We start from the raw sequence: 9315 nt of genomic DNA on the forward strand, positions 1-9315 counted from the left end.
TAAATTTAAGACGGATCAACATTTGCCAAATACTTCGTAAAACTATGATAATACCAATTACCATGTATTGAGGGATTTGTCAGCTGAAGATGACTTTCAATAAGAAAGGAAGTTGTCCCACATCGGCTAAGGGATTTGTCAGCTGAAGATGACTTTCAATAACAAAGGAAGTTGTCTCACATCGGCTATGAAAGATACTAATAAAAGAAAAATCCTTTAAATCACTTCCACAGATCTCATACCAACTTACGCAGTCACGCCGTGAGCACAAAGCGAACTATTCTTTCGCCTTTTACTAATGAATACTGTGTGCTAGCTGCATTAAGTGGCATACGTTTATTTTTGGAGGAAGCCTTTAATTAAGGTTAAATGGGTCAAATGACCTGAAATATTTGAATTTAATGACCTAAAAAAAAGTAGGTTAAATGGGTCATTAGCAGGTTGATCCGATCTGCTACAGATTAGGTCGGGGTTTCAATTTTTGACCAATTAATTAAATGGGTCAGGTTCAGGTTAAGGATTTATTGACCCATTTATATATGATCCGAACCTGAAAATGACCCAATCCGACCTGTTTGACACCCCTATCTGCTATATATGATAAAACAATCGGTAATTATTTTTTGTAAGTAAATGAGCATACATCAATTAAAAACCTGACTATTAACTTATTTCGATATTGACCCGATCAATAGTTATCCGTAACCGATAACTACTCGAAAAATAAAGCTCGAACCCGATCTGTACCCGAAAAAATCGAACCAATTAGTAATCGATGACAACCCGAGACCGATTGACACTCGACACGAACTTCAACCGACACCGAACTGATGCTAACCCGATAGCTTGAATAACCGATCTCTAACCGTACTGTGACTAACCGACTCGACCCGAGTGTGACCCGTTGTAACACACAGCCGAAAAATTACCGATCCGAAATGCAACCGAACCGAATAACACCCGTCTGAAACCGACCCGATCAACCGAATGAACACCTCTACTTACATTCAATCGAATTTCCTTCACAATCTTTTTCTAAATGATTTTTTTTACACTTGTGACAGTGGAAGACCCTTTCTATTACAAATCAATTTTCTTTTGTGTGCTAGGACCAACATGACGTGACTTATCATAACTTCTATTACCGATATACTTATCATTAAAGTGATTAATCCAATTTTGATTCTTTTTATGTGTGATATTTGTTATGTTTTTATGCAGTTTTTGTTACATTTCATTCCTTTTTCTTGGGTTTACACTGCTTTCGTGGAAAGCATGTGTTTGTTCATGTTTTTGTAGGCTTTTTCTAAGCAAATGCATGTTAGGGACGATGCTCCCTAATCCACCGGAGGTTTTGAGGAAGAATTGATCAAAGCTGAGGAAGAAATGAGGGTAAGAGATGGAAAAAAGAGCCAAACTCGAGCAAAGCATAAAGCATAATTCATGAAAAATCAAATTAAGTCCAACGGAGGTCAACCACTTGGGTTTTGGTGGATATCTTGATGGAAGGTAAAAGTTGAATTCGTTGGCTTCGAATCGACTGGTCAAATGTCGAATTCGGAATTCTAACGAAGAAGTTATCATATTTTCAAAATGACAACGATTAAGAAAAAAGAGTTTCCGAGGCAGAATGCTGAACGATTGATCGTTCCACATGGAACGTTCCCCAGCATCCAATGAACCCGCGACCTACTGCATGCGTGCAGAAGCACTTACCGACAGACACAACTCTTTCTTCATGCTCTACTTCACCGCCCAACGAATACAATATCTATTCCTTAGCCCCAATTTCAATGAATTAAAAGCTTTAAGCAGCGATTGAATCGGATGGGCTCCCAACACAATTTAACCCATATTTTCGAATAATTTTATAGGACATTTTCTCATTCTTATTAGGGGATTGAGTATTATATTTTAAAGGGGCATAAATAGGAGCAATTGTAAGAGTTTAGGAGAACCTAGATTTTTCATTTTTTCATAATTTGTTCTTCTCCATTAAACCCTAGGTTTTAGTCTTATTTTCTCTTATTTTAGCTTAATTTCTAGTAATTAAATCTTTAAAATTATTTTTTCTACTAAGTTTACTTTGATATTCTCAATATTATGGGTATTATGGGTATTATTTGAAGCTTCAAGCTATTTTCATGGTGGTTGATGATATATAAAATTTATGGGTTTTTTCTGACTTCTCTAATCATGTTCATATTTTGTGGGTAACCTCTAACCCTTCATTACAGATAGTGGACTTTTGTTGCCCGATTCTCTTGTCTTTACTCATGAGAGTGAGGAGGATGATATTATCGGAGGTGATCCCAAGCCCGATTCAGGATCAGATCACTCTTTGTATTGCGTTCTACTTCTCTCCAATTGAACCAAAGGAAATCAAAACTTTTAGCTGAGGATAGCCGTCACAAGTGGTTTAACCCTATCCCGGTTCTTCTTCGTTTGTTTTATAGTTGTAGTTGTAGTCTAGTTTCTTACCCATCTTCCATCACATGATCCCCCAACACCTAAAGAGGCCCTAAGTCTCGCAACCCGTCTCCCTGTGGATTACCCCCTACTTACTACTACACTTGTATAGTTTTAGTTAAGGGTGTTTATAAATTTTGTTTGATTAGAGGCTTTAGCAATGACACTTAAAAAGTCCTGTGTCTTAAAGCTACATTATCTTTTTTTGGGTGAAAGTGGTACTGGTTGAGAGTATTGTCCTCCCTTTTATCCTCCCTTTTATCCTCCCTAATAGTTGCTCCATTACTAAGCTCAACCTTCTTCCCTTTCTCCTTCTTAAGCAGACTTCCCACTTGAACAACTCTCTAGTACATTGCATAGAGAGTAGGCTACCTAATATTATCAATGTGACCTTACACATTATTTACCGACCCTAGCATGAACCTTTACATCTTGTTCTTTTCGATTGGAACATTTTTTTGGTATTATTTTAGATATTCCATGGAATTTTTTATAGTATTCATCCCCACTCATGTTAGGGTCCATAGATGCTTAATAAGCGGAATTTCAGGAAACACTTCCCTAAATCTATCTCAAGATCAAAAACATAATCAGACACATGAATCATATAAAAGGATTAGTCTATATTACCTTTGTAGCGTGAAATCCACAAGAATTAGCGCGGTAAGATAATCTAGAGAGCCTCAAACGTTGCTCCTCTATTCAGTCTACCAGAATCAATTGAATACCAACGTTTGCTAGAACGGAAGAGTATATTAGACTCTTGCTTTTACTGGTTTTTTTTAGAGAGAATGATGAAGAAGAGTCTAAATGATGATGACTCTTTTTTCACCTTTTCTATTACTCATATTATCTCCTTATATAATACTCGTAACCTAGGTCAAAAGAATCTGATTCTTTTGTTAACCTAATTGGATCACAAACCCATACTCCTAATGGGCCTGAGTCATCTATCGTATCTAATTATTATTGATCCACCAATTATATTTATTCTCTAGCAAGTAAATATAATTACTAATAATAATTAACTTTATTATCTTCATAAATATCCTATGTATTTATATATTTAGTAATTGTCGGAAATGTCTAAGGACATATTCCTTCAATTCATGCCTTCCAACTCATGCTTTGCAAACTCATTTGATTTTTTCTTTTTGATGTGAGGAGCGTAAAAGTTTTCTCGAATCTCTATTTTGAATTCTTCCATCCTAATTAATATGCATTACTCATTAGGTTGTCTCTTAAATTTGACCACCAACCATTTGCTTATTCTTGAAGGTAATAAGCAACTTGATCTACCCTTAATTTTTTAGGTATTGCACCACATTAATGATCTTAATGAACTCTCGTAACCAGCTCTTTGAGGTGGTGAGTTCCGTAGCTCCCGTGCATACTAGAGTTTCGTTCTAGGAGAGCTTCTTGCTCATAGAGGCAGTTGTTTCAAAATTTGACTTGGACGTCAACCTTCTTTCCTAGGACCATACTGTCTAATAGGACACCATTTCATTGCACGTAGCAAAGTGGACACTATTTCGAGACTACTAGACACAAAATAACTATTTATTGGTTCTCACCATCCTGAGACTTATGGGCAAACAAAAATCACTAAGAGGACCTTAGGAATCCTCCTATGAACTCTTGTTAACAAGAGTGTTTGGATTAGGATATTAAGTTGTGTCATGCAGAGTTTACCTACGATACAAGCCTAGCTATACAAACAAACGCTCACCTTTTGAATATGTGTATGGAATAAACCCTTTAATGCCAATAACACTAATATATTTACCTAAAATCACAGGTTCCATGGTGATGCCAAATAGTAAGTAGAGATCTACTCAAGAATGATAAACATGTACAGGAGAAAAATCATCCAAGCTAATGAAAGTTATACATAGAAAACAAACAAAGGATTAAAGGAGAAAAGTTATTTTCAAGAGGAGATCTTGTCTGGATTCAATTGAGAAAGGGGAGGTTTTCTAAGCAAAGGAAAAATAATATATTTCCAAGAGTAGATGGTCATTTTTAAATCGTAAGAAAGATTGGAGAAAATGCATAGAATATAGATCTCCCAAAAGGATATGGGGTGTCCAACACCTTTATGGGTGACTTAACACCATATCATGGAAACATAGTATGAAGAAAATTCTGTTTGATGGAGGCATTGATCCAAGTACAAGTGGATCAGGATACAAGGGGTCACAACAGAAAGAAACGAGGACAAAACCCTAATAAACATGGGGCACAAGAGATGCAGAACCATGAATAAAGTGCACAACATGTACAGTACCCTACTGAACAAAAATAGAGCTCTAAAAAATGTTGATAAAAGGTGCGTGGAATACCATGCCAAACAAAGTGAACAACAAAAGCAAAGTGCACAACAGAAACAGAACTCTGTTGAACAAAGTGCACAACTAGGCAAACCAGAGAAACCATGTAATACAATTAGACCAATGAGTCTGATAGGCAGGAAGAAGGAACAAAGAGGAATAATCAATCTTGAACATCAAGAAAGGCACAGAAGAAGATATTTTTGGGAGACAAATTCTTTAAGAATCTAGATAAAAATGAAAAATCATAGCTCTAAATCCAAGTTCATAATCATCCAACATGATGGTAAGGAGGAGGTTTGATTTCTTTTCAAACTTACTTTACTTATGTAAGTAAATAAGTAATAAAAAATTAGGGTGGTTTTTGACTAGGTTAGATTTAGGTAATTAGAATTAGTTTAGCCGTAAACAAAGCTTAAAAAAACTTAATTAAAGTTAATAAGAAAAAATATTTTCTAATTTTAACTATTTTAAATAAAAGTGTTAAAGTCGTTAAAATAATCGTTAACAAAATTAGTTAAGAATTTTAAACGCGAAGGTTTAAAAAACTGTAAACTAATGAATTTGAAAATTTCGCAATGTAAAAATAATAATTCAAACTTTTGGGCTATAAAAATCTTTTTTTTTTTAAATAATAAGATTTTAAAGTTTTAATTTCTGAATTATTTAAGAAATCGAGAAAGAATCGGGTATTAAATCGATTTGCAGTTTAATAAAATAAAAATTTATAATGAAATCGGAATTTAAGGATAATTAGTTGAAATAATAAGATTACACTACAAAAAATGTGGCATGTAGCTTTACTTATTTAGGCACGTTTTTTAAGTGTGGATACTTTTTTGCAATTAGACTCACTTCTTGCATTTTAGGCACACTTATTAAGCGTGAGAATTATTGTTTCACTTGTACACGTGGCTACAATTCAATTAAATAATGTTAAAATATTATAAATTGACTAAAGGTCAATTAAAATAATATATAATCAATTCAGCCACACTAATAAGTGTGGCTAAAGCGCAATTAGGAATATGGAAGTGATCAAATTAGCCACACTAGTAAGTGTCGCTAAACACATCTAAAAAACTAAAATAAACTTTGAAGCCAAATCCGAATTTCGTGCGCCTCTAAAAATCCTTTCATCTTCTTCTTCCTAAATATTGCACTTCCTTTGATAACTTCCTACCCACCCCCTCTTAAACCTAACTTTTGAATTTATCTTCCTTTACAATCATTTGCCTTACAATCTACAAGCTATCTTGTGGCATTATCTCTTCTAAGGCAAGTAATTAAATTATGAATTATTGTTTTTTTTTTTGAAGTTATTAAGGATGCACTTTAATGGCTTTCCCTTCTCATCTCTTGAACCCTAACTCTGGAATTATAAAAATTTTGAATTGTTTGAATACTTAAGGTTAAAGAATTAGTCATAAGAATACTTGATTGCATTAGTACTCAAGAATGATGTAGGGAATAGTAAAGCTTTTTATAATAGAACAACTTATTTCGGTAATGAAACGAGGAAGTGAGATACACTTAAAATACCGTTAATAGAAGCGTTATCAAGAGCGGCGATTCGTGGAAGGAAGCGACTTGAATTCCTACAAAACAACACGTTAACCTTGTCCGGGGGGTGATCTGCCGGAAAACCCCTCCGACGCTCAAGTTAGAACGTTAATGGGAGATTGAGTAGAGGATTGTAAACTGAATGCAAGTAAACGTCGAGATTGATATTGCTGGAATTTTGGTGGGCTAATGAAATGGAGAGTGAGTAAGGATGCTAAGAAGGATTATTTTTAGATGATCCTTTGCCTCTCTGATGGTTGTCCCTATTTATAATGGTGGGGAGAGAAGTTACTTCAGAAAGGAGAGGTTGAAGGTCATGGGAGCAATGGGAAGTTACCAGCCTTGGGAAAAGGATAGCCAAGGAATGAGGGAGAGTATGAAGTTATTTTGCTGGAAGCAAGTTAGGGTATTGAGAGGTAGACAGCCTTTGGGCCTTTCAAGGGAGGAGGGAATTCAGACAAAGGCCCATTGAATGAAGGTCAAAGTCAATATGGAGAGTCAAAGGTCATTAAGGTAAAATGACATTAATAATTTTAAACAAATAAATAAGTTAGATAAACAATACCATGACAGTTAGCCCCACGCATGAAGAATGATATGAGAAAGGCAACCTTGATGAATCGAAGAATCTTTCTTCGTGTGGAATTAGTAACCGTCAGTCAGCAAATTCTCTGGAAGATCCTGAAAATTGGAATTGTAAGCTTCGAATCGACTATTCATATGCCGAGTTTCGAGTTGTAACGGAGAAGTTATAGCCTTTTTAAAATAACCGCAGGAGATGCTTCAAGAAAAATAACATCAGCAAAGCCGCGGACTCGAGCATCCCGCGGAATGTCTTTTTCCATCCTTATTATTTAGCAGCAAGAGAATAGACGCGGGAGTCGGATCCAGATACACGCTCTACTGTTGCCGCGGAAGACTCAATACTTAAAATATTTGGAATAAGGAATCCCCCAAGGAGGGTCCGACTTATCGACCACACGGATTTCCAAGGACCTGAATATCTTCGAACGAGATCACCATCAAGGCTGGTCCGACTTATAGACCCTACGGACAGGATGCTGGTTTGACCTGATCTACCTTCCTTTTCATCATCGTGCTTCGAGCCGGAGAGTTAAGGGAAAATGTGATACCGCGGCATAAATGAGTTGACCCACCAGTTAAATGAGCCACATGTATGGAAGACACGGCTTGAATATATACTTTGATTTTTATTCTTCACTGAGGTACTTAAGGGAGTCCGACTTATAGATGTTGCGGGAAATTAAAAAGACTTTTAATCACTCAGAATCGCTTTCTTTGCTCTAACATGTCCCCCCTTTTCCTTCTAGGACGCGGAAAGATTTTGTAACTCCATGCCTTGGATGATACTGAAAAAGCGGAAGCATCTCTCTCATACTTAGAATTTTTTCACCATAACTGGGAGCACCTGGGGGTCCGACTTATCGACCATGCGGACATCCCAATACTTGAAATAATTCGTATCCGTTCTGGAGTGTAATTCAGGGTCCGACTTGTCGACCCTACGGCTTTAACAGAATTTTAATAACTTGGAAAATCTGTTGTCATTTTACCCCATCTTGGCGGTCCGACTTATCAAGTACCTGGTCATAATCAAGATCTGATACTTAGAAAATATTTTCAATATTTCCCTCATGGGGGTCCGACTAATCGACTTCACGGACACTACATGAAAATACTTAGACAAATCTTTGACGTCTGTCCCCTTATTGGGGGTCCGACTTATCGACTCCCCTGTTTAAGTTTTGGATACCACCTTTCGTTCAAAGGAGGTCTAGATTCGATGTTTTCTGCATTTATTGCTGTAATAAATAGGATTTTTGGAACAGTTCTTTCTTCTCCTAACTCATTAATTCCCTCAATTCTTAATATCGCTAGAAAGAGAAAGTAGAGAGAGACGCTCTGAGAATCTTCAATCCTTCTTCAAACTTCTGACAATCCTCTCGAAGATCTTCAAGGGTTCTGACAGAACTTTATCAAATTTCTGACAAATCTTCAAAATATTTTCAAGGTATTCAAATCTTTCTTCAAATTTCTTGAATTTCTTCACATTAATCTTCAAAATGTTCTTCAGATTGTTCTTCGCATTCTTGAATATTTAGTTTTGAATTAGTTTTATGAAATTAGCCTCTATCCTTCACAAGTTTCGCCTACTGTTTTTTGATTATCATTAATATGGATGTCGCGACTACTCATGAGATAATAGCTAACTTCGACATTAACTCGGATATCCCGATAGAAATTCCTTTGGTAGCATGTAGACGCTTTAATAAAGAGGGGTTATTAATGAATGATTCGGACGAAAGTAGTTCAGTGAGATTCACCCCCCATTATGAACCAATAAAAGCCGGGGATGAGTCGTCTGTATCCCCTGTATACCCTCCAGAGATAATGAAAACTGCTCCTTGGGAAGTGAGCGTTGCTTTCTTTCCCAATTACTTGCCGCGAATAAATCCTGACCTGGAAGGGTTATTGTATGTAGATATGGAAAACATTGAAGGATCAGCCGAGTCTTCTGGAAGGGAGAGCGCAGCGCCAGTTCCTCCTCCATTCTACATTCCCAACGGCGGTCCCCTTAACTATTTTATAGATTTACAAACCAAGAGAGACCTAGACAAGCGTCGGGAAGCCATCTCTCAAAAATGGGGTTTGAAAGACAACATAAATATTATTACCCCGGGGAATTATGACACCGTTAGGTTTCCTCCCCCACATTGTATAGCCGTATATTTTCCCTATTATGAATTAGGAGTTAGGTTTCCACTTCACCCATTTTTTAGGGAGGTGTTAGAGTTTTTGAATGTTTCAGTGCCTGAGTTATACCCGAACGCCTGGGGTTGTATGGTGGCGTTTTTGATCTTATGTAAAGTTTTGGCCGTGCCACCAACACTAACCGCATTTAGATATATATTTAGAGCCCGCCTATGTAACT

At 36.5% G+C, this 9315-nt stretch overlaps 1 non-coding gene across 1 annotated transcript; it reads left to right on the plus strand.

Moving 5' to 3' along the window:
- Nucleotides 1–252: 252 nt before the first annotated feature.
- LOC130819602 (U5 spliceosomal RNA) lies at nucleotides 253–368 on the plus strand. The gene has a single exon (XR_009044641.1). It is a non-coding gene; the product is annotated as a U5 spliceosomal RNA (small nuclear RNA).
- The last annotated feature ends 8947 nt before the right edge of the window (nucleotides 369–9315 follow it).

Source organism: Amaranthus tricolor, chromosome 7, assembly GCF_026212465.1.
Source record: "Amaranthus tricolor cultivar Red isolate AtriRed21 chromosome 7, ASM2621246v1, whole genome shotgun sequence".
In the NCBI taxonomy this organism is placed as follows: Eukaryota; Viridiplantae; Streptophyta; class Magnoliopsida; order Caryophyllales; family Amaranthaceae; genus Amaranthus; species Amaranthus tricolor.